This window comes from Plecotus auritus, assembly GCF_963455305.1.
Source record: "Plecotus auritus genome assembly, chromosome: 1".
NCBI classification, from domain to species: Eukaryota; Metazoa; Chordata; class Mammalia; order Chiroptera; family Vespertilionidae; genus Plecotus; species Plecotus auritus.
The window spans coordinates 118,256,479-118,282,477 of record NC_137770.1 but is presented as its reverse complement, the minus strand read 5'-3'; the positions used below and the strand labels follow the sequence as shown (position 1 = coordinate 118,282,477).

General features: G+C 44.6%; 1 long non-coding RNA gene across 1 annotated transcript in view; it reads right to left on the bottom strand.

Annotated features, from left to right (window-relative positions):
* Positions 1 to 24,659, bottom strand: part of LOC308242891 — a 36,980-nt gene extending 12,321 nt beyond the window's left edge. The window contains exons 1-4 of the long non-coding RNA XR_013960019.1: positions 24,342 to 24,659; positions 23,452 to 23,510; positions 15,450 to 15,817; positions 4,377 to 4,497 (exon numbers count right to left, since the gene is read on the bottom strand). This is a non-coding gene — a long non-coding RNA (uncharacterized lncRNA). The remainder of the gene's footprint in view (positions 1 to 4,376; positions 4,498 to 15,449; positions 15,818 to 23,451; positions 23,511 to 24,341) is intronic.
* Positions 24,660 to 25,999: the final 1,340 nt, after the last annotated feature.

The following is a 25,999-nucleotide window of genomic DNA, read 5'->3' as shown; positions in this document are numbered from 1 at the left end:
TCACTGCCTCCCTACTCTTCTCCCCTCCCAGAGAACCTTCTCCTCTTCTCCTCCATCGTCCCTCCTTCCTCCACCCTTTTTTCCCTCCCCAATCCATGCTGGCTCTGGGTGAAGGCTGGGTGAGGATTCCAGAGGGACCTGACCAGGCCCTGGCTGCTCAGAGAAAGCCAGTGATTCCCCGAAAGCCAGCCATGATGCCCAGGTCAGAGAAAGGCAACATTTCTGGCTCAGAAATCTGAATTATGAAAAATTTAGAGCAGCCTCTAAGTCCAACAGTTTTTGGCTTCCATTTTGTGTACCTAGAGCCAGCCTGGCCCAGAAGATTGGCTTCCAACTAGGGCTCTGCAGCCCAGAGCTATAGCTAGCTATTCCAGGCCCTCAGACTCCCCTGTACCTTGTTCCATGTCACTATCAGGCATCTGGTCCCCTCTGGTTGGCTTCACTGCCCCAACTTTCTGGAACATGCTGACTGTATCCTTCTCATGCAGTGGTGATAGATGAGGGAATAGATTGGTAGCAAGGGACAGAAGAATCCAGTTCGTACTAACTTGGGAACAAAAAGGGACTTATTGGTGGATGTGATGATACCAGGTTTTCTCTTTTGAGGAGCCAGCCAGTGTCAGGTATGGGATATTGGCAAACATATTCCAAATAAAAGAAGGGTTGAGCAATCAACCTAGGAAGAGTGGGGATACTACTGGGCTTCGGGAATATCTAAACCCAAGTCTTAAATGCTGCCAAGAATCTGTCTTCCTCCTTCTATCTCCATCCCTGTCTCTGCTTCTCTCTGACTATATATCAGCTTTCTACACCTCCCAAGTTTCACCCCTCCCAACCTCAGCTCCTAGAGAGAAATAGGCTTTTATATCGGCACCAGTTCAAAAAATCCCAGGGAAATCTGATTGGCTCACCTTGAATTGAGGTCTGCCCCTAGAACATTCAGCCAAAGCCTGAGGCTAGAGTAACAATATGGCTTCTCCCATGGGAACCCTATGGGTGGAAAGGTGGAAGGAGCAATTTACTAGAAGGACATTAAGAGGAGGGATGGAGAGATAAATCAGTAGATATCTACTTTATCTACTGTCTCACTATGAGGACTGTAGAATTTTTTGCAGACCCTGTTATAGAAGCTTAGTGAATATTACTTTTACCCACTCTGGTTTGCTAGGACCATGGACAGCTGGATGTACTTTTTTCCCTTATCCATAGCTCCTGACATGTTATCCTCACTCATGGACTCCCCTCACCTGTCAACCCAGATGATGGTCCTTGTAGCCCACACCTGCTGTCTTGTCCCAGCATCCTCTCATCCTGGTCACTTTTACTCAGCTGTTAGAATAGAGTTCAAAGATAGGAGCCAGGATTTGGAATTAGATATACCTAAGTTTGGACTAAATGCCACCATTAACTACCTGTTGGGTCTTAAACAACATCTCTAAAAAAATGGAGAAGATAATAGTATCTAACTAACAGAATTATGGTACAGGTTAAAATAAATGGTGAATTAAGTTATTGGCACATAGTAAGCATTCAGTAAGTGACAGTCTGTAAAAAGCCACACCAAGGTATAGAGTCTTCTCACCTCCATTTTCAAACAGCAAGATCACTCTATCTGAGCAGGACCTATTTGTGGCAGGTGGGAGAAGGGTGGTGGTGATTCTCTTCCAGTCCCAGGCTCTGGGTGCAAGCTGAAGGAGAGAACCTCAGTCCCCATCCCCAGCTAAGCCTACATCCATCTCTTCAGGCCAAACCTGGGAAATCTTCTGTTTCCTGGGAGAATGCTAACACTCTGGTGAAAGACCTCAGGCCTGCCATTGGCCTCAGGAAAAGTGACTGATTCCTCAGAGCTTGTCCTGAGAACAAAGTGGAGCAGCGGAGGGATACCTTGCATGGGACCCTGGCCACATATGTCCTGAGGAAGCTCCAGGGAAATGTTTTAGGCCACAGGGAAAAAGCCTGAACATGGGGTCATGGTCTGCATCTGTGCTTAAATCAGCCTGTGTATCAGCACAGGCTGTCCTTTTTGAGGAGCTAGCCATGATCAGGTATGGGATACTAACAAACACAGTCCAGATTCACCCCCTTTGGGGCCAGCATCCCTGAGTTCCTGGCTGGTAGGTGTCATAGTGATGGGAGTGGGGTGCAACAAGGAGAAGCAAAGACATGGGCACACACGTGCAAGCACACATGTGCAAGCACACTCTTGAACACACATGTACCTACACACTTGGCTGGGACCAGAAGCCCTACCTGAAGCCTCCCAGATGCCTAATAATAGTAACTGAGCCTGCATTTACAGAGCACTTACTGTGTATCAGCACTGGGCTAACTTCTCTGTGTTCATTATTTCACTGAATCCTTTCCACAACCCCCGGAGTGGGCATTAGTATCCCTGTTGTTCAGATGAGGGAATGGAAGTCCCAGGGTTAAGTAACTTGCCCAAGGTCATTCAGAATGTGACAGAGCCATCATTCAATTCCACATCTGTCTTATTTCAAAGCCCTATCACCCTGCTTTCCACCTGAGTACTACAACAGACACAGTTTTAAAAAGGAGAGATTCAAAGTTCAGGAAAGATTCTCCAGGAAAACACCCTGATTCTTACAGGCCCAGAGAGGAACAGCCTCAAAATTACCTGGTGATGTCATTGAAAGTGCACATTCTTATTTCATCCCCTCCCTCCGTACACTGCCTTCCTCTAGGTATTGATTCAATGGAGCTGGGAGCCTAGGAATATACATTTTAACAAGCTGCCTAATTCCCATGAAAATAGCTTCCTTCCCCATTATAAAACAACTAGAGGCCCATTGCAGGAAGATTCCTGCAAGAATAGGGCTTCCTCCGGCCGGAGCGAAGCAGAGAAGGGAGCAAAGCCTGCCCTCCCGTCTCTGCTGCCCCATTTGCTTCTCCACAGCTTTGCTCCCTTCTGCAGTGCTTGGCTTCCTTCTATGCTGTCTTCAGTCTTCGCTCCTCGCCAGCATATGCAAATTAATTGCCATCTTTGTTGGGTTAATTTGCATACTCACTCTGATTGGCTGGTGGGCATAGTGGAGGGACGGTCAACTTGCATGTTTCTCTTTTATTAGTGTAGACTAGAGGCCTGGTGCATGAAAATTCATGCCCAGCCTGCCCCCCTCACAGTCTGGGAGCCCTCAGGGGCAGGAGGCAACCTGGCAATCAGGGGAAGGAGATGCCCCCATCACACCTCTGCTGCGAGCGCCTGAAGCACAAGCCTTGGCTGGCCCTGGTTACCTGAGCCTTGGGTGGCCCTGGGCAGCTGGGCAGCTGCCATCTGAGGCTTGCCTGTGCCTCGGGCTGGCCCTGGGCGGCTGGGGGCTGAGGGGACTGGGGGACTCCGGAGGCAGGCGCGTGGAGTGGCCAAACCTGCCTGGGGGCGGGCCCGGCCATGCTACTCGCCTGCCACCCAAGTGGGGCTGAGGGGACTGGGCACTGCTATCTTGTGGCTGTGGGCGCCACCATCTTTGAGGGTGTGGCAGTCAATTAGCATATTCCCTCCTTATTGGCTGTGGGCACCACCATATTTGTGAGGGTGTACGGTCAATTAGCATATTCCCTCTTTATTAGATAGGATAATACTAGGCATTATAAAATCCTTGAATTTATATGTGGCTCAGGACTCTGCATTTTAATACATTCTCCAGGAGACTGTGAAAACTCTTTCTCAGGGGTTTGAACACATGGCCTTCCTTAGGTCAGTCTCAGGAATTTGCAGAGAAGGCCCTGGAGACTTCACATTTTGGAGTTTAAGAAGAAGGTGCACCCCCACATTGCACCTTGCATCAGGCTCCTCAGGCTCCAGTAGGCACTGGAGACCCAACCTCACATAGAGGGTGGAGGGGGCAGTGAGTGGGCAACAACTTCTGCAAGAGCTCATCCTCCCCCTGCTGCTCTGCCCAGGACCCTTTCTCTTAGAAGCCCGGGGCTGCCCCTCTGCACCCTACTCACTGAGTTCCTTCCACACCATTCTACCAGACTTACAAGCTGCTCTTCCAAGAATGACCTCCCCTAGGTAATTGGACCTTCAGGCCATTCACATGTAAAGAAATGTTCTTGACCTTTTTAACAGTTCCATAAAAATCACAAAATAGAACTCTAAATATTACTGCAGACTCCTACTTTCCCAGACCCTGGTGGACCCTCATTTTCCAAGCTAATTGAAGAATGAGAGAAAATAGCAAGCTGTTAGCAAAAAAGGGGCTCTTCTCAAACATCTCTCTTTTGGTAATCATACCATTATGGACTCAGTCCCCACCACCATCATTACCACCAATACATCCTGCCCTCCATTGCCACTCAGGACTACTGTTTCACAGTTCACCATTGTCACCTTAATTATATCATTACATAAAACTTGCCGGAGGTAAGCTCCTGAATCTTCACAATGTGAATGGCCTGCTTGTGTTTCACATATTTGATCCAGGACCTCTCTTCCCATTGCTACCAGATGAAACAGTAGAGAAGGACCCACTGCCAACTCTAGAGGGAGACACAAGAGAGGACATGAATGTGTTAACGACGTTTTGAGAAAAATCAAGAAAATTTGAAAATAAACTAAATATTAGATCAGAACCATCCCTTACATTTACAGAGCATGGGTCAAGAATTTAAATTTAAATTATTTTCCCATATGTTTCAAAAAAAAGTTTTATAATTTAAAGCAAGCATCTGTCAACTTCAATCTGTAGGTAAATCCAGACCTTGGCTAGTTTTTGTATGACCTTTGAGCTAAAAATGGTTTTTATGTATTTTAAAATAACAGCGTTGTTGAGATATAATTCACATGTCATAAACTTTACCTTTTTAGAATGTACAATTCAGTGGTTTTCAGTATATTCATGGAATAGTACAACCATCACCACTACTTTTTTAAATCTGTTTTTATTGATTTTAGAGAGAGAGGAAGAGAGAGGGATAGAGAGATAGAAACATCTATGAGAGAGAAACATCGTAAATTGGCTGCTTCACACACCCCACTGGTGATGAGCCTGAAACCCAGGCATGTGCTCTGACCGGGAATTTCACCAGTGATCTCTTGGTTCATGGGTCGATGCTCAACCACTGAGCAACACCAGCTGAGCCAACCATCACCACTATTTAATTCCCCTTATAGAAATCTGTAACATTAGTAGTCACTCCCCATCCACCCACTGCCCCTGTGCCTGGCAAACAGTAATCTTTCTGTCTCTGAATTTGCCTGTTCTGAACATGTCATGTATATGAAATCATAAAATGTGTGGCCTGTCCTATCTGAATACTATTACTTAGCATGATGTTGTCAAGATTTATCCATGTTGTATCATGTATCATATATGTAGCATCCTATCTAATAAAGATGGAATATGCTAATTGACTGCCCTGCCCTCAAAGATGGTAGTGCCCACAGCCAATAAGGAGGGACTATGCTAATTAACTGCCCCACCCTCAAAGATGGCGGTGCCCACAGTCCCCTCAGCCCTGCGGGGGCATCTGCCTCTGGAGTCCCCCAGTTCCCTCAGCCCACCAGCCGCCCAGGGCCGGCCAAGGCTTGCGCTGCCGGCAGTGGCAGCAGCAGAGGTGTGATAGGGTGTCACCTTCCCCTGATTGCTGGGTCGCCTCCCACCCCTGAGGGCTCCCGGACTGTGAGAGGGGGCAGGCCAGGCTGAAGAACCCCCCTCCAGTGCATGAATTTTCATGCACCGGGCCTCTAGTATATGAATAATATCCCATTGTATCAATATATGTGTGGTGTTTTCTGCTCTCACTTCTGATACCAAATTGTGTCTGATACAAAATACATGTAATTTTTTCACACCAACAACCAATTCTCAGACACCAACTAGGTGTACAACAACTCAATTCTATTGTGACACTAACTATCTGGAGTTATACAGATTCCACAGGTTAAAGTCTCAGTACCACAAGACTGCCCCAACTTTGAATGCCAGCCACGTATAGGGTGCCAGGCTACTAACACTTCGGCCTATCTGACTAAAAATTCAGGAGCTTCCACACCCCCCTCAGGTTTGACAATTAACTAGAATAATTCAAAGAACTCAGGGAAATGTTTTACTTAGAGTTACTGGTTTATTATAAAAAATACAAATGAACAGCTAAATGAAAAAGATGCATAGGGCAAGATATAGGGTGATGTATGGAGCCTCCATGTCTTCTCTAGGTACACCATATTCCCAACACAGGCATACCTTGGATACATTGTGGACTTGGTTCCAGACCACTGCAATAAAGTGAGCATTGCAATAAAGTGAATTGTAATTCTTTGCTGGTGGAGGGCATTACCTTCAATTTGTAAAAAACATAGCATCTCTGAAGTGCAATAAAGTGAAGCTCAATAAAATGAGATATGTCTGTATTCACCAACCCAGAAGCTCTCTGAATCTTCTTGTTCAAGAGTATTTATAACTCAGTCTCCAGCTCCTCTCTCCTCCTTGAATATTTCCACCCTCTAATCACATGTTTGGTCTTTATGGTGACCAGCTCCCATGCTGAAGCCACCTCATTAGCATAAACTCAGGTGTGGTCTAAAGGGGCTCTAATGAACCACAAAAGACATTCTTATCACCCAGGACATTCCAAGAGTTTAGGAGTTCTTTGCCAGGAACTGGGAACTAAGATCAAATATATTTTTTATTATGCCACAATATACTATATTTTGTTTATCCATTCATCAGCTGATAGACATTTGAATTATTTCCACTATTTGGCTATATGAATATTACTAGAGGCCCGTGCACAGGTAGGGTCCCTAGGCCTGGCCAGCGATCAGGGCCAATCGGGGCCTTCCTTCCCCCAGCTGCCAGCTGCCTGCCGGGACCTTCCTTTGTGCCACCCCCTGGTGGTCAGTGCACATCATAGCGAGTGGTTGAACTCCCGGTTGGTTGAACTCCCGAGGGGACAATTGCATATTAGCCTTTTATTATATAGGATAGCTATGAATATTAGTGTACAAGTTTTCATGTGGACATGTTTTCAATTCTTTTATGTATCCAGCCAGGATTAGAAATGCTGGGTTATTTTTGAGGAACTGCCAAATTGTTTTCCAAAGAGGTTGTACCTTTTACATTCGAACCAGCCATGAGTGATGGTTTCTCCACATTTTTGTCAATACTTATCATTGTCTGTCTTTCTTATTTTAGCCATCTTCATAGCTATGAAGTGGTATCTCATTGTGGTTGACTTTTATGTTTTCAAAGCATTGTAAAAGCAAGCAAACAAAAACAGAGGAATATGATGGGACAGAGACTGTATATTATATATAGCTTGTAAAACATCAAATATGTAAAATCTGGATCTTTACCAAAGAGTTTGCAACCCTTGGTTGAGAAAATTCTAAATTATCTATTGAATTAAAAGGCAAATACATATAATAATTAGTGAATATCAAAATTTTAAATCCAAATTGTTTAACTAAAGCTGAAATTATTATTTTTTAAAAGTTAGTTTTGTTCTAAGTATTTTTAAAAATCCTCACCCAAGGATATTTTTTGTCTTTTGTAGTTTATTTGAGAGAGAGACAGAGAGAAAGAGAGAGAGAGAAACATCCATCAGTTGCCTCTCATAAGCACCCCAACCAGGGATTGAATGTGCAACTTATGTATGTGCTCTGACTAGGAAGCAAACTACAACCTTTTGGTGTACAGGATGATGCTCTAACCAACTGAGCCACCCAGGCAGGGTCATTCTAAATATTTTTATTTAAAATATTCACAATTTTAGCATTAATTGTCTTTCTAATTGCTGAAATTAAGAATCAGCATTATACCTCAGAGATGCTATATCTAGATCTAGCATATGCAAATTTACAGATAACATGAATTGTCTAATTTTGCAAAATGTTCTTCAATCGCCATATACAACAACTATTGCAAATACTGTGTTATTTCATGAGTGCCTCCAGAACCATGAACTGAAATAGGAAGAGAAGCAAGAAATGGTATCTTGTCACTACTGGGACAGACACTTCATTATGCAAGGTCCAACTGTAGTCATGCTCTCTAAGTGAAAGGATTTGACAAGTTAATTAATTTGTCTTTTCTCTGCTGTAAGTGCTTCTGCTGCTAGAATCCTGCAGACTCTAGGCAGTGCACCCATCTCCAACCTTGGGAGCAGCAGAGCTCAAATGCCTCCTGAATATTTGAATGCAGACACTTGTACCTAGTGTCCCTAGGACCAGAAGGGTGGAGAAACAACTCCCTGGGGGAATTGTCTTAATTATGAGAGTGATGTTAGATCTGTGGGTCACATGCTAGGCCTCAGTGTGGTATCCAGAGTTATAGAGGTACCCATGCATTCTGTAATAAATTTATTTTCTTTGTATTTGAAACACATGGGAACCTCTAAAGAGCAGGGTTATGCTTAGGTCTGAAAGTAATACTGTATTATTTTATTAGAAGATATTGGGAGATTATTATTAATTTTGTCAGGTGTGATAAAGGTATAGTAATTTGTAAAAGTCACCTGGTTACATTGAAGTATTTATGGATGAAATGAAATGATGTCTAGAATTTCCTTTATAATGCTGCTGTACAAAGTATCATGGAGATAGATAAAAAAGATTATCAAAGTATTAATATTTTTTTATTAAGGTATTATATGTGTACATATCTTACCATTGCTCCCCCACCCCACTCCCATACATGCCTCACCCCCCAATGTTTTGCATCCGTTGGTTACTCTTATATACATGCATATAAGTCCTTCAGTTGATCTCATTTCCCCCACCTCTCCCTAACCTTACTGCTGTAATTTGACAGTCTGTTTGATGCTTTACTGCCTCTGTATCTATCTTTTTGTTCATCAGTTTATAATGTTTTTCATTATCCCCAAATGAGTGAGATCATGTGGTATTTTTCTTTCATTGACTGGCTTATTTCACTTAGCATAATGTTCTCTAATTCCATCCAGGTGCCTACAAATGGTAGTAATTCCTTCTTTTTTATGGCAGCATAGTATTCCATTGTGTAGATGTACCATAGTTTTCTGATCCAGTCATCTGCTGACGGGCACTTAGGCTGTTTCCAAATCTTAGCTATGGTAAATTGTGTTGCTATGAACATAGGGGTGCATATATCCTTTCTGATTGGTGTTTCTAGTTTCTTAGGATATATTCCCAGGAGTGGGATTACTGGGTCAAATGGGAGTTCCATTTTCAGTTTTTTGAGGAAACTCCATACTGTTCTCCACAGTGGCTGCACCAGTCTGCATTCCCACCAGCAGTGCACGAGGGTTCCTTTTTCTCCACATCCTCTCCAACACTTGTCGTTTGTTGATTTGTTGATGATAGCCATTCTGACAGGTGTGAGATGGTATCGCATTGTCGTTTTGATTTGCATCTCTCGGATAATTAGTGACTTTGAGCATGTTTTCATGTGTCTCTTGGCCCTCCTTCTGTCTTCTTTCGAAAATATTCTATTTAGGTCTGTGGCCCATTTTTTTATTGGATCATTTATCTTCCTTTTATTAAGTTGTATAAGCTGCCTGTAGATGTTGGAGATTAAACCTTTATCAGTGATAACATTTGCAAATATGTTCTCCCATACAGTGGGGTTTCTTGTTGTTTTGTTGATGGTTTCTTTTGCTGTGAAAAAGCTTTTTATTTTGATGTAGTCCCATTTGTTTATTTTCTCTTTGGCTTCCATTGCCATAGGGGCAGTATCAGTGAAAAAGTTCTTTTGGCATATGTCTGAGATTTTGCTGCCTGTGGATTCCTCCAGTATTTTTATGGTTTCCTGTCTTATATTTAAGTCCTGTACCCATTTTGAGTTTATTTTTGTGTATGGTGTAAGTTGGTGATCTAGTTTCATTTTTTTGCATGTATCTGTCCAATTTTCCCAACACCATTTATTAAAGAGACTGTCTTGACTCCATTGTATGCTCATGCCTCCTTTGTCAAATATTAAATGCGCATATTGGTTTGGGTCGATATCTGGATTCTCTATTCTGTTCCATTGATCTATATGTCTGTTCTTGTGCCAGTACCAGGCTGTTTTGAGGACAGTGGCTTTGTAATACAGCTTGAAATCTGGTATTGAGATCCCTCCTACTTTATTCTTCTTTCTCAGGATTGCTGTGGCTATTCGGGGTCTTTTTTTATTCCAGATGAATTTTTGGAGAGTTCTTTCTAGGTCTGTGAAATACGCCGTTGGTATTTTAATGGGGAGTGCATTGAATCTATAGATTGCTTTGGGTAGTATGGACATTTTAATGATGTTGACTGTACCAATCCATGAACATGGTATGTTCTTCCATCTGTTTACATCTTCCTCTATCTCTTTTTTCAGTGTCCTGTAGTTTTCCGCATATAGGTCTTTTACTTCCTTGGTTAGGTTTATTCCTAAGTATCTTAATTTTTTTGGTGCGATGGAAAATGGGATTGCTTTTTTAGTCTCTCTTTCTGTAAGTTCACTGTTGGTGTATAGAAATGCCATAGATTTCTTGGTGTTAATTTTGTATCCTGCTACATTGCCGAATTCATTTATTAAGTCTGTTAGTTTTTTGATGGAGTCTTTCGGGTTTTTTATGTACAATATCATGTCATCTGCAAATAAGGACAGCTTTACTTCTTCTTTTCCAATTTGGATGCCTTTTATTTCTTCTTCTTGTCTAATTGCAGTGGCTAATACTTCCAGTACTATGTCAAACAGGAGTGGTGAGAGTGGGCATCCCTGTCTTGTTCCTGTTCTTAGGGGAAATGGTTTTAGTTTTTGCCCATTGAGTATAATGTTAGCTGTGGGTTTATCATATATAGCTTTTATTATGTTGAGGTATGATCCTTCTATTCCCACCTTGTTGAGAGTTTTTATCAAGAAAGGGTGTTGGATTTTGTCAAATGCTTTTTCTGCATCAATTGATATGACTATGTGATTTTTATCTTTCAATTTGTTTATGTGATGTATCACATTTATTGATTTGCGGATATTGAACCATCCTTGCATTCCTGGGATAAACCCTACTTGGTCATGGTGTATGATCTTTCTGATGTACTGCTGGATCCTATTTGCTAGAATTTTGTTGAGGATTTTGGCATCTACATTCATGAGGGATATTGGCCTGTAATTCTCCCTCATTGTGTTGTCTTTATCTGGTTTTGGTATTAGGGTGATGCTGGATTCATAGAAGGAGCTTGGAAGTGTTCCTTCCTCTTGAATTTTTTGGAATAGTCTGAGGAGGATAGGTTTTAGTTCTTCCTTGAATGTTTGGTAGAACTCTCCTGTGAAGCCGTCTGGCCCCAGGCTTTTGTTTGCCGGAAGCTCTTTGATGACTGCTTCAATTTCTTCCATAGTTACTGGCATGTTGAGCTGTTTAGATTCTTCCTGATTGAGTTTTGGAAGGTTATATTTTTCTAGGAATATGTCCATTTCCTCCAGGTTGTCCAGTTTGTTGGAATAGAGTTGTTCGTAGTATTTTTTAACAATCCTTTGTATTTCAGCGGGATCTGTTGTTATTTCACCTCTTTCATTTCTGATCTTGTTTATTTGTGTCCTCTCACTTTGCTTCTTGGTGAGCCTGGCTAGAGGTTCATCAATCTAGTTTATCCTTTCAAAGAACCAGCTCTTGGTTTTGTTGATCTTTTGTATTGTTTCTTTGGTCTCTATGTCATTTATCTGTGCTCTGATCTTTATTATTTCCTTCCTTCTGCTTACACTGGGCTTTTCTTGTTGCTCTTTTTCTAACTCTTTGAGTTGTTGGGTTAGGTAATTTATTACCCCTGTTTCTTGTTTTTTGCAGTAGGCTTGTAGAGCTATGAACTTCCCTCTCAAGACTGCTTTCGCTGTGTCCCATAGATTTTGGATTGTAGTGTTTTCATTGTCATTTGTTGTCATGATGTTTTTTATTTCTTCTTTGATCTCTCTGCTAACCCAGTCATGGTTTAATAGCATGCTGTTTAGTCTCCATGTGTTTGATTTCTTTGGGTTGTTTTTATTGTAGTTGATTTCTAGTTTTATGCCACTGTGGTCTGAGAAGATGCTTGATATGATTTCTATCTTCTTGAATTTGAAGAGACTTTGCCTATGTCCCAACATATGGTCTATCTTTGAAAATGACCCATGTGCACTTGAGAAGAATGTATATTCTGTGGCTTTGGGGTGAAATGTTCTGAAGATGTCAATTAATTCCATCTGGTCTAGTGAGTCATTTAGGATTGATGTTTCTTTGCTGAAGTTTTGTTTAGAGGATTTGTCCAATGGTGATAGTGGGGTATTAAAGTCTCCTACTATGATTGTATTGCTGTCAATCTCTCCCTTGATATCCTCCAGGAGATTTTTTATGTATTTGGGTGCTCCTGTATTGGGTGCATATATGTTTACCAGAGTTATTTCTTCTTGTTGGATTGCTCCCTTTAGTATTATGAAGTGGCCTTCCTTATCTCTTGTTATGTCCTTCAGTTTGAGATCTAATTTGTCAGAAATAGGTATTGCTACCCCAGCTTTTTTTTCAGTTCCATTTGCCTGGAAAACCTTTTTCCATCCCTTCACCCTCAGTCTGTGTGCGTCTTTTTTTCTGAGGTGGGTTTCTTGTAGACAGCAGATATATGGGTCGTGTTTTCTTATCCAATCCGTTACCCTATGTCTTTTGATTGGGGCATTTAATCCATTTACATTTAAAGTTATTATTGATAGGTACTTATTTGTCGCCATTCCTATTCTTTACCCCTGTGTTCCTTCTTCGCTTCCTGTTTCTTTCTTTCTTTCTTTCTTTCTTTCTTTCTTTCTTTCTTTCTTTCTTTCTTTTTTTTTTTTTTTTTTTACAGCAGACCCTTTAGCATTTCTTGCATTGCTGGTTTGGTGGTAATAAATTCCCTTAGTCCTTTTTTGTCTGTGAAGCTCCTGATTTCACCTTCAATTTTGATTGACAGCCTTGCTGGGTACAGTATTCTTGGATTCAGACCCTTCCTTTGCATGACTTTGTATATTTCATTCCATTCCCTTCTGGCCTGATGAGTTTCTGTTGAGAAATCAGTTGCTAGTCTGATGGGGGTTCCTTTGTATGTAACTTTCTGTCTCTCTCTTGCTGCTTTTAAGATTCTTACTTTGTCGTTGGTGTTTGCCAATTTAATTATAATGTGCCTTGGCGTCGGTCTTTTGGGGTTCATTTTGCTTGGGACTCTGTGAGCTTCTTGGATTTGTGTGGGTTTTTTCTTCCCTATATCAGGGAAATTTTCTGTCATTATTTCTTCAAAGAGGTTTTTTATTCCTTGCTCAGCTTCCTTTCCGTCTGGAACCCCTATTATGCGGATGTTGTTTTGTTTCGTGTTGTCCCAAAGTTCCCTTAGACTCTCCTCCTGCCTTTTAATTTTTTTTTCTAGAAGTTGCTCTACTTGGGTATTTTTTCCCATCTTGTCTTCTAGCTCACTGATGCGGTCCTCTGCTTCTTCTAGTCTACTCTTGATGCTTTCTATTGAGTTCTTTACAACAGCGATGTCATTTTTCATTTCTTCTTGGTTCTTCTTCATTTCCTCTTGGTTCTTGCTCATATTGTCGAATTTGTCTTCCATTCTTTTCAGCCACCTTATGACCATTTCACTGAATTCTTTTTCTGGAAGGTTGCTTGCCTCCATTTCGTTTACTTCCTTTTCTGGTGATGCCTGCTTTTCTTTCATATGAGGGCTGCTTCTTTGTCTCCCCATGGTCTCTCTTCTCTGGGTGTCTGGTTATGTAGTTCTCTCTCTCCTGGGTTGATTTAAAGGCACAAACTACAGCACTACCAGGTACAACTCACAAGGCACTGAACAGGAATGTATTCACGATATTAATAACCTCCAATATAGGTGACCACCAGAGAAAGGCAAATTAGGTGATAGGAGAGAAAGAAGAAGAGGAAAAAAGAAAGAAAGAAAGAAAGAAAGAAAAAAGGAGTATGAAAATGAAATTGGGAAAAGGGAAAGTAAAGAAAAAAAAAGTAAGAGAGACAAGAAAGTGACTAAGAGAGAAAGGGGAACAGACTATATATATTGGGGATAAAACTCCAATAGAACAATCACTAATCCCAGCAAATGCCAGCAACAAGTGCCTGGGGATTAGTACAAACTACAACACCAACTAATATGGAGTGAGGCAAGGGAAAGCTGAAGCACAAAACAAACAAAAAAATAAACAAAAGAAGAATAAGCAGAACAATCTCACAAAAAAGTATAAAAATTCGATATAATCTACATTCAAGCAAACAACAACAAAAGGACAGAGAGAAGGACAAGTTTATGGATAGCTCAGACAGCGAAGGGAGAGGTGTATGTGGACTTGGAGCAGGGGATTGGAGATTAGATATGTAAGTAGGGTGAAATTTTAACAAGGGGTAAACAGAAAGAATAGGGAAAATCTAAAGCAGTAAAAGGGTAAGATAAACAGGACACTGAAAAGGGGGAGGTTAGGAAGAGAGTGATGGCCTAAAGGTAGAGTTGAGATAGAGTAAAACGATGCTAAAGGAAAGATAAAAATAGAATGTAGAACCCTAATCCCAAAATAAAATGAAGAGAAAATAAAATGACACTTAAAAAAAAAAGATAAAATAGCAGTAGTAATAATACGGATTGAAAATAAAAATGTAATAATTAAAAAGGTAAAATCAAGCGAGGAAAAAAGAAAAAAAAGTTTCTTGATTAAAAGATGCAAAAAATGAAAATAAAAAAAATAAATAAAATAAATAAAAGGTAAAAATAAGATGTGAAGTAGTGAAGGTCATTCTCTTCCTCTGTTTTTCTGTTTGGCACGCCTGTTTCTCAGTCCAGACAGTATTGCAGTTCCCTGCGATCCACTGCTCTTCAGTGTTGTAAGCCAGTCCTGATTTTAAGCAGGCGGTGTGTCTTAATTTCTCGTATTCCTTTATTTTTGATTACACAAGAGTCAATTTGTGATTCAGCCCCTGGGTGGCAGTGTTTCTGGATTGACTTCCGGGTTTATCTATGGCCTCTCTAGGGAGTGTTAGAGCCTTCTTTCCCTGTGGCACTCACCACCGGTTTGTGGGAGTGGGCTGCCTCAGAGCTGACTCTCCGATGGTCACTCCCTGCTCCGATCCCCAGGTTCCAGAAAAACAACTTTCCCCTGCAGTCTCCCAGGGTGTCCCCAACTGGGTGATCCTATGTATTGGGCTTAGTAATCAGAAGCAAGAATTTCAAGAGGAAAAAGCCCAGTTGTGCGAACTCCGGGACTGCGCGTAAGCCCAGGCACCCAGGGAACGCAGGGGCTGCGCGTAAGTCTGGACTGCCTGAAATTCCCAGGGTGTCCCTGCATGTCAGATCAAAATGGGTTGCTTTTTAGAGTGCCCTTCTCTTAGCAGCTCTGAGGACCCCTTTCCACAATCACAGATCACGCCAGCCCCTACAGCCACGAATTTTTCTAGGCACAGACTTCCCTGGTCCTCCAGCTCCCGCAAAACACGCGTTCCTCTCTCCCGCCGGGACCAGAGACCTCACCTTATCCCAGGCGAAATCTGACCTTTCCGTGGTGGAGTGTAGAGCTCCTCTGAAACCATGTGTTTGGGCCAATTGGGGAGCGTTGTTCTGGGGCTCGCAGTCGTTCCTTGGGTGCCGCAGTTGTGGATTCTCAGGCTTCCGATAAGCTCCACTTTCCGGATCAAGATGGCGCAGACTCCGCGTCCAAGCCCGCAGCTCCAGGAGGGGACCCAGCCGCAGTTGGTGCTGCCAGGTCAGGGGAACCCCGTTTAGCAGTCCCCGACCTCCTTCTGGAATTTAGCTGTCTCCCAACCAGCCAACAAACACTCCTTGTGCGACCCTCAGCTGTTCTTTCTTTCTGCTCCAGGACAAGGCTCGGAACACATCTGTCTATTCCGCCGCCATTATTCCCTCGAAAAAAAGCCAAAGTATTAATATTAATAATTGAAACTGGATGATGACATGAAGGTTAATTTTACCATTTTCTCTACTTTTATATATTTAAAATTTTTTATAATGCAAAGTTTAACAATAATAAAATGAAGTGAAAAAGGATAGGAAGATTGTGGGGCAGAGGAGAAGGTGCAGAGATGTTTCCTGTCTCCTGGGAGGGGAAGGCAGCAAAGACACCCATAAAGGGAGCTAGGGCCCAAATACAAGAACCTTTAGAACCAAACAGCTCCAAGAGCTGTTTAGTGCTGAAGTAAAGAACTAATTAAAACTTTCCAGGATTCTGGTTCTGCATGTAACCAGCTGATGGTATGGACTGTTTCAACCCTCCCTTCCACAAAGAGGGTCTTTTTAGGGTCAGGTTTCACCAGAAAGACTGGAGATGAGGAGAAGACCAAATGTGTCTGGAGTAGCAGAAGAATTCCTGAGAGCTCTTCTGACCCCTTATGGTAGTTAAACAAAACAAAAAAAGCACCTCTTAGCACAATAATAGGAGAATGTTTCCTCAATCTGTTAAAGGATATTAATAAAAAACCTAAAGCAAAAGAGTCAGAACCATTTCCTTTAAAGTCAGGAATAAGCCCTGGCTGGTGTTGCTCAGTGTCAGCCCATGCACTGAAGTGTCACAGGTTCGATTCCTGGTCAAGGGCACATACCTGGATTGCAGGTTTGCTCCTTGCCCCCGTTTGGGGCGCATGTGGAAGGGAAGCAATCAATGATCTTTCTCTCTCTTTTTTTCTCTCTCTCTCTACTCTCTCTCTTCTCTCTCTCCCTCCCTTCCTCTCTACCACTCTCTCTGGAAAGCAATGGGAAAAATATCCTCAGGTGAGGATTAACAAAATAAATAAATAAATAAATAAATAAAGTCAGGAATAAGACAAGAATGCCCACTAATATTACTTCTTTTCTATAATGTAATAGAGGTCCTAGCTGGCACAGAAGAAAAATAAAAGGTGTTGGAGAGAAAAAGAAATAATAAAGCATAGTCAATTAGTACAGAACTGTTACAAATGTACTGAAAATAAAGAAGCAAAACCATCATTATTTGCAGAATATTATTTGCATAGAAAATTTCAAGAGACTCTGTAGTAAAATTATTAGAACTATGAGTAGGGAAGGTGAAAATAGTCAAATAGCAATTTCATTCATATACAGCAACATTAAATACTTATAAAATATAATTTTTAAATACAAACAAAACAAGAAAACAAAGCAAAAGCAAAACTAATAATTTAACTAAGAATAAATCTAAATGAAAGATTCAAGGCCTTTAATGGAGAAAATTATAAAACACTATAGAAAGATTTTAAAACAGACCTAAATAAATGTAGATAAGTAGATAGATATATCATACTTATATTTGGGAAAACCCAAAATTGGGAAGGAGTCAGTTATCCCCAAATTAATATGTATAATCAATATAGTTTCAGGCAAAATCTCAATAGGATTTTTTGTGGAACTGACCAATTTGACCTTAGCATTTATATGTGTCAGAGACAGCTAGAGCTCTGCATGAGTTCTGCTGCTCTGAGTTGCTCTGAGTCCATATATTTTTCTAAATTCTCCTCAACTACACCAAGTACCAGGGCAGGTTCCTTCTCAAACCCTGCTCATTGTACTAATTGTTGGGTCCGATCCCCTCTGCCAGGGCTAGACCTTCTTGGATGCCGGGTCTTAGATGGAGAGCCATGAGAAGTTGTGGGCATATAAGAATGAGTCCTTATTGTAGGAGCCAGTGGCCATATAGCCATCAGACGAAACAGTCCTTCACACCAATCACATATAGGTAGACAGCCACACACCGGCTGGTAAATACATATTTTTCCCACACAGTAGTAGCAGTCTCTGTATCCACAGCTATTATCTGCGCAGCCGCACACTGCCCCCTAGACTCACCACCTCACATAGTAGCAGCACCTGAGCTTTCTGCCTCAGCAGCTTCTTCAGCCTTTCCTGTGGTGGCACGGCAGCTTCCCCTGTTTCCCCTGGCTCCAGTAGCTACATCCTCTGTGCCTACTGCCTCTCTAGCACACTCCTCTACCCAGCACACTGGCTGGTTAACCTGGTAACTAGATCTGAGCTCTCTATGAGCTCTTAGCCTTACATGGTAGCAGTACCAGCTCTCAGCTCGGTCTGAGCTCTCTAGCCTTAGCAATTCTACTTAGACAAAAGAGGCTAGGTGCCAACAGTGACATCAGTCATTTGGGCTATAGAAGGGCACATTGTACCATGAGATCGCTGTGGCCTTACAGCTGTGTTCAGAGTGGCCTTGGCCTTTCCAGCATATTAACAACAAGGCCTTTCACACTCTGAGTGGTCTTTGCTGTCTGGCAACTCTGGTGTGGTTTCCACACTCCACCTCTTATGTCGATGGCCTTCTAGGGGCCATCTTGCCAGCTCCCTGAACACAGAGTTCAACACAAACTGTGACATGCTGTGACCAGTACTCCAGCCCTAATAGCAAACTCATGGGTTCCATACCACCTGATTTGTACTTCCCTTTCTCTTGTAGGGTATTGTTACATTGCCAGGGCTGGCTCAAAGGGTGCAACTATAACTTATAGTCATACCTGCTTCTCCAAGGGAATGGAAGGGTTATTCAGGGTCCTTCCCTAGTAACAGACCATGGCTAAGTCTATACTGCCTGTTCCTTCCCCCTCTGCCTTAGGGAAGGCCTTGGGTTACAAGAGTTCCTTTGTTGCTTTTACTTGCATGTGCAGCATCTGAGGATACTTCTGTATATACTTGTCTAGCCTAATCCTTTAGGCTAGGTGGGTCCACCCCTTGGTAGAGTTTACATTTCCTGTCCTCACATGGCCTATTGCCTATGCCATTGTGGTAATTGATAGATCCTCCCTTCCCCCAACTGATGGAAAGAGTATGACGTAACCTGCACCTGTGGCCTGGACATTCCTAAGCACCTAACCAGGCACCTTATATGGACTATACATTGAACCGCCAATCAGCACCTGCCAAATACCCTAAGCCCCTGATTCCTAAGTACCTAAGTGCCTAATCATGTGCCTTATATGAAACCACCAATCAGCGCATGCCGAGTACCCTAAGCCCCATCCCTTCCCATTCCTCCCCTCAAAAGGCGTGTTCACCTCTGCACGTGTTGTTACTCTCCCCTTGCGGGGCAGCCCGGCAGGGGTCCTTCTCCTCTAATAAAGCCTGTAGTCCTGGTTTTCGGCCCTCTGTCTCATCTTTCATTTGGTGCTGAAACCTGGGAGAGGTGCACGGGAGCGTGGACGATCCTCGAACCTAGCCCCGAGCTTCTGACTCCTGCTCTGGCTCTGCTCAGTGGCATGGTTCTGAGTTGATTGGCCGGCTCCAGACACCTCTCGAACCCTGCCGTACCAGGACATGTGGGGATCTCATCGCTTTCTCACCGGTAGGCTTCAGGGACTTTCCCGATGCGCCCCCCCCCACCCCCCCGCCCCCGCCATCGTTCCCTTGACCTGGAAGGGCCTCTATGCCCTTAGTAGAGTTTTCCCGTCTACTCGGCTACACGTTCTACGTTCTACAAAAGCCCAGGTGCCTACCCGGGAAACTCTGCTCTATTCCACGGGAAAGGTCTCGGGGTGACGACCTTGGAACCTTCTCTCGTCTCTCTCTCTCTCTACAGGTTGGCTGAGGGAAAAGGAGGACGCTCCTTCTTTCCTCCCCAACTTCCCAGTGGCCCTTCCCGCCGGTCATGGGGACCTTTCAGTCCAAACCCCCTCTACACACCCTTAGGGTGTCTCCTCGCCAATCTCTCGACCCTTGGTCTTTCTGGCTACATCAAACCAAAGAAGCTCTACCTGGCCACAATATAAACTCGACAATGTCTCTGTGGCCCGAAAACGGCACTTTCGATTCCAATATCTTCCAAGACCTAGATAATTTTTGCCACCAGACAGGGAGGCCTCAGAGATCCCTTCGAACAGGCTTTGCCCCCCTCCTTCCCCCTCCCCCAGCTCTCGCCCCTCGCTTTACTCCTCATGTTCCACCCATCAGATCCTCCTGGCAAAGTCCTCTTTGCCCTCTCAGATCGGTCCTCAGTCCCTTTCTCTGTCTTCTGACTCTTTCAACCCAGCAGATCATTCCTCTCCACCTCGCCCACCCTCCACCTCCCCTTACAACCCTGGCGCAGAATCCGCATCCCAGGCTATACCTCTGAGAATTCTAACCGCCCTCCTTCCCCTGTGCTCTCCGCCTAATCTCTGCCCCCGTGACCTCCAGCAACTGAATTCACAGGTGGCTGGCCATTCCCTTCTCACTTTCTGGTCTTCCTGAGAGCCCAAATCCTGACAACGTGAGCTCCAAAACAGCCTTTCCCACCTAACACTCATTCTCAGGCCACCCAGAGACTGCCTTCCGCAACAGCTTCTTCTATTCCCACGTCCGTTCTACCCGAGGGAGGCAGCAGGAACTGAGGGCATAGTCTGAGTCCACGTCCCATTCTCTATGTCCAGCCTCACAGATTGAGAGGCATCTCAGGTTTCTTTTTCCACTGACCTGACCACCTTTACTCCCTGACATACGCCACAAACTTCAAAAAAATAGATACAGGTCCACAAACCCCTCAAAAAGACCTCGTTAACCTGACCTTTAAGGTCTTTAATAATAGAGACAAGGAGACCCAAATCCAAAATCAAAGGCGAGATCAGGCCAAGCCTGAGGCCCAGTAGGGGGCCTCCCAGCTCCTAGCCACGGCTCTCATGAACCCCAAATGAAGTGCCGGTCCTCCAACCGCAGGTAAGTCAGGCTCTAAGCCTCCTCCGGGCCCATGCTTCAAATGCAGCAAGGAAAGACACTGAGCCAAGTCCTGCTCAAACCCGAGACCCCCGCCTGGGCCCTGCCCAAGGTGCGGAAGGAAAGCCACTTGGAAATCAGACTGTAGTCTGGCTCCTCCGGGTCTGGCCTCAGCCAGTCCAGCATGGCCACCCTTCTGCACCTTGGGGGGCCCACAGACTTATATCACCAGGACAGAGCCTCGGGTAATGACTGTGGTGGCAGGTAAGCTGATCTCCTTTTAATTGACACTGGGGCCACTTATTCCACCCTCTGAATTCTCTGGGACCCTTGTCCACTCCTCAGTCTCTATTATGGGGGTTGACAGATTAGTCTCACAGCCATTAGCCACCTCATGTCTACACTGCATCTTACTAAATTCCCCCATTCACTCTTTTCTCATTCTACCTCGGTGCCCGGCCAGGGCTACCATGCATCCCCTCATAAAGCCCAGCTGTCCCAAACCACAGTCACCTACCTCAGTTTCACTCTCTCAACCCACAAGGCTGAGCCATTCCTGGGACTGTAAACACCTTATCTCCTTATCTCCTCTATGATCATTATCTCGGAAAAATGCGGTGGTTTAAAATTCAAGTGGCTAGAGGCCTGGAAACAGGCTTCGGGGCCTACTCCCTCCTCCCCCTGCCTTTTCTCCAGCCTCATCTTCCATTGCTCCTTTCCTTCCCTTTCTCTTTTCCCTTGGATAACAGCCCATTCTAATATTCCTTCCCACTTTCACTGCAACACAATCTCAATCACTCATCTGTCAACCCTTATTGGTAGCGCCATGGTGACTACCCTCTCAAGTTGGAGTGCGGAACTAGAAAAAGGAATTTCATACCCTTTAGTCCACCTCTTCTCCTTATACCTTTCAGCTTGTCTCCATGATCAGGGATTTTTCTTCCTCTGTGGGGAAAACACATACATCTGTCTCCCTATCAGCTGGACAGGAACCTGTACTCTCATCTATCTCTCACCCAATGTAGATGCAGCCCCAATAATCAGTCTTTACCTGTCCCAGTAACCCACCATCTCTGACACAAAAGGGCAGTCCAGATAATCCCTCTCCTCATAACCCTCAGCATCACAGCAGGGGTTGGAACTGCCATAGGGAGCTTAACCACTGCTCATCCTATTTTGAAACCCTGTCTCAGGACCTACAAGAAACATGTGGATGCCCAGCAAGGGGCAAAACTGGGAAAGCAAGAACCTCACCCCCAGGGTAACCTATTCTCCCCTTTCATATTACTAGTGAGGCAACTGAGACCCCTACTCTTTTCCCCCCTAAAAATAACATCTAGGTCTCAGTTGTATTTCAGCTCCAGGCCCAGAAAAGCAGCAAAACCAGTTAAGTGATGCTGTGGCAGCCTCAGGACCAGCTTTTACCTCCTAAGTGACTCAACAAGATCGCTCTCGAGACTTCACCAACCAGTCTCTTGGGGAAATCATGCTGCTGCACCCTTTGTCCAGCACGGAAAACACTACCTGTTTTTCGCTCACTTACCCCATGGCTCCTCCCACTATTAGGCCCACTGGTATTTATTCTTTTAATTTTGCTCTTTGGCCCCTGTCTCATGCGCTGTTTCACTAGTTTCTTACAGAACAGAATGCAGGCATTCGCCAACCAGAAGGTGGGAGAGATCTATCTGGCCTTGAATTCAGAACCTAGCACCAGAATCCCTGAGACCCCGGGTAGACGCCCCTGATGACGCTCCCTCTCAGCAGGAAGTAGCTACGGAAGATGGACCTTCACCCCCTGACCTTGCCTGGACTCTCAATTTTTTTAATATTACCAAAAGCCTGGAATGATAGATCCTCCCTTCCCCCAACTGATGGATGGAGTATGATATAACCTGCACCTGCGGCCTGGACATTCCTGAGCACCTAACCAGGCACCTTATATGGACTATACATTGAACCACCAATCAGCACCTGCCAAATACCCTAAGCCCCTGATTCCTAAGTACCTAAGTGCCTAATCATGTGCCTTATATGAAACCACCAATCAGCGCATGCCGAGTACCCTAAGCCCCATCCCTTCCCATTCCTCCCCTCAAAAGGCGTGTTCACCTCTGCATGTGTTGCCCTTCTCCCCTTGCGGGGCAGCCCGGCAGGGTCCTTCCCCTCTAATAAAGCCTGTAGTCCTGGTTTTCGGCCCTCTGTCTCATCTTTCAGTAATCACATGGTTAATTCTGCAAAGATGGCCCAGCTGTCCTTCTAATGGCCAAGGGCTACTCTGCCCAATATATGAACCGAACCACAGTTTGTCTGTTCTTAAATGGACAGTCACAGGTGTCCCTGTAGTAGGGTTCCCCCTACTTAACCTGTCCTTAAACCACACATGGTCTCCAGGAGGGTTGACATGCCCTCCCAGAATGGACTAGGGAGTAGCTCTTTCACCAGAGCTTTATTCCTTCACAGGGTCTCACATGTCATAGGACCTCACAGGGTCTGTAACTCCTGTGCCAGAGGGCTGGTACTCACTGCTTCCCTCTGTTCTAAATAGGCTCCCCCTCCCCCCCACTTATTTTACCAAAGTGGGGTTTGTGCCAACCCTAACATGGGCGTGGTCACACAGGCCTGCAAGGCATCACACACGGCTGCCAACTGTCTCTCAACAAGAGAGTATTGGCTCCCAGTTTCCTTCCATAACTGGGACCCAAACCTGATGGGTACCCTCCTCCACCCTCTCGGGTAACTGCCCTCTTTGGCAACTAGGTACCCTCTACTTTTGGGGTTCATCCCCATGTCGCCCCCAGTGTGACAGCAGACACACTGGCTGTAACAACAGCACTAGGAGGTGGGGAATGGACACTCACTGATACCCCCAAAGGATCAACATAGGTCTGTCACAAACTTCAGGCAGCTGCATTCAAATCTGCAAGAGAATCAGAGGTTAGTACAACATTATTAACACAATGACATTGGCACCATGGCCGCCCCAGGCAGCCAAATCTCATGCCATCAAACCATGACACATGGTAGAGCTATATAAACATCTCTGAGGGAGGGCGACTAAAGTCCACTGTCGACCTTCCCATACAAAAGCCAAACTGTCCTTGACTCTCTGGAGTCATATCCATGAAGAGGAAGGCATCAGCCAAGTCCATCATGCAGTTCTCTGCAAGCCACACTCATCTGCTAGGTGCCGTGGCCTCTTCTTCACTGGTCACACGGGAGATCTGCAGGGCTGCATGGCCAGATGATCCCTGGCTCCTCTAGCCACAACAATGTCCAGTCATCTGCCCCACACGGGCAGGTTAAACCCTATACAACTGGGCTCGCACCTCTGACTGGCTATAACAGAGCAAACTGCAATCCTCATCAGCAAGTTCAACATGCGGCCTCAGGTCTTGGGGGGGGGGGGGAAGGGGGGGCGCAACTGGGATCTCAGCCCGCTGCTCCACCCCTGCAACTGCTGGTTACGGAGCTCACGGTCCCCGCCTCTCACTACCGCTTGGCTCTAGGCAGCCAGCCTAATACAGCCAGGGCTGCAGGGAGAAACAAGTTTGCTCATTACAAAGCACTCAGGCAGCGGGGTGTCAGGCCCCTGCAGTGCCTCCTTTCCTCTTTCCTGGCAGTGACCACGACCCCTCCCGCGGGCTCCCGCAAGCGCTGGGCGTCTGGCCCCTCCTCTTACTCACAGCAGTGGTTGGGGCCTCCAGCCCCACCCACTGGTTCCCGCCAACTGGGTGATCCCGCCGCTTACTTCCGCTGGCCTCTCCAGCCTTCTCTTTAGGCGAAAGTCCCCGTGAGACTGTGCGATCTCTGGGTCGCTAAGACTGGCGGCTGGGGCGTCAGGCCTCTCACGCCGGCTGTCACTCCCTGCTGAATGACCTCTCCAGAGTTGCGCAGAGCCTTCGTCGGGCTCCCTCCCCTTCTGCTCCTGGCAAGCGGCTGCAGCTGTGGCTGCTCTAAATCATTCCGTCCGCTTCGGGCTCAGCTCCGCCTGCCCTTCGCCTGGCTCTCGAAACGCAGTCTCTCCTAAGCCTTTTGCTCCCCACTGCTCTCTGGGAATCTGGTTCCCAGTCCTCAGTGGGTCAACATGATCTCCGAGAGGACACTTAACCCCAAAGTCCTGTCGTGATGCCCAGCGTTGGGAGCACTCGCTCCTGCTGGAACCTGCACATCTTCTGAATCCATCCTGCCGACTTCACCAAGTATCAGAGACAGCCAGAGCACACCTAGAGCTCTTGCTGTTTCTGACAATATGGAATAGTGACGAATCAAAAACAGCCAAGATATTCAGATAATAAGATTTAATATAAAACTATTGTAGCTAAGAGAGTGTGTTATTGGAATAAACACTGACAAATTGAAAACTTACATAACAGTCCACCAATATGTTTATGTCTACAGGGATATTAGATATATGATAGAGGTGGCATTTTTGAATCAGAATTAACTGGTGAGGAATACATTAGTTAACCACATGTAAAATATTACAACTGTAGCTCATACCAAACAAAAATAAATTCCAGGTGGATTAAAGACTTTATTATTAAAGGCAAAACTTAAAAACCTTTAGAAAATATAAAAGAATATCTACCTGGCCTTGGAAGGTTGGACTGGCTTGGGAGTAGTGGTTGGTAGATAGATCATGATGATGGGCAAGTCAGTATCCACCAAGAATAGCAGTGCAGGAGAACATGCAAGAAGAACCATGTTAACAATATCGGGCTAAGGACCAGGACCAGGTAGCCTTAGGGGAAGGCCTTGTATGGTAAATATCAAGTATGGCCCAATAGTGGCCAAAGAAGCCAAAGCATTGGGGTAAATGTAGTGAGTGCTTCTTTATATGTTAAAGGGTTGGGGTGGTCAGGGACTGATTTATCTTGACCTACAAAAATAAATTAATGTGAAACTTCCTACATTTGAGGGTCCTGGCTCTCACTTACATCTGTACTATTAAGGCAGATCTTTTTGTTTCCTTTGTTCACCTAGACCAGAACCTGCTACACAACTGACATTCTAACTTTTCAATATTTGTTAAATGAGTGTTTGCTAACTGTTGAATAAAACCTATATGCAAAATTTGCACAGCACCTGGCACACAAAGATGCAGAAGCTATAATGGGACTCTGGGTGCCTGGTGGGAGAGATATGAGGTGAGTAGAGGACCTCACAGACTTTTCAGCCAAGGAACAAACAGATGGTGTTTCCTGACGAAGCCTGGATGAGAGAGCAGGGCACGGCAGCTCCAGCCTCCATCCCCGTCTCTGATTTCTCTTATGCACACTCTCTAAAGTGTGCTGGAGCCAGACAAAAGAAAAGTGACAGGAGCATGTCAATTCACAGAAGTGCTCTTCCTGCAGCTTATTCATATTTGCTTCTATTTCACTATTAGAATGAGATGCACATGAACTT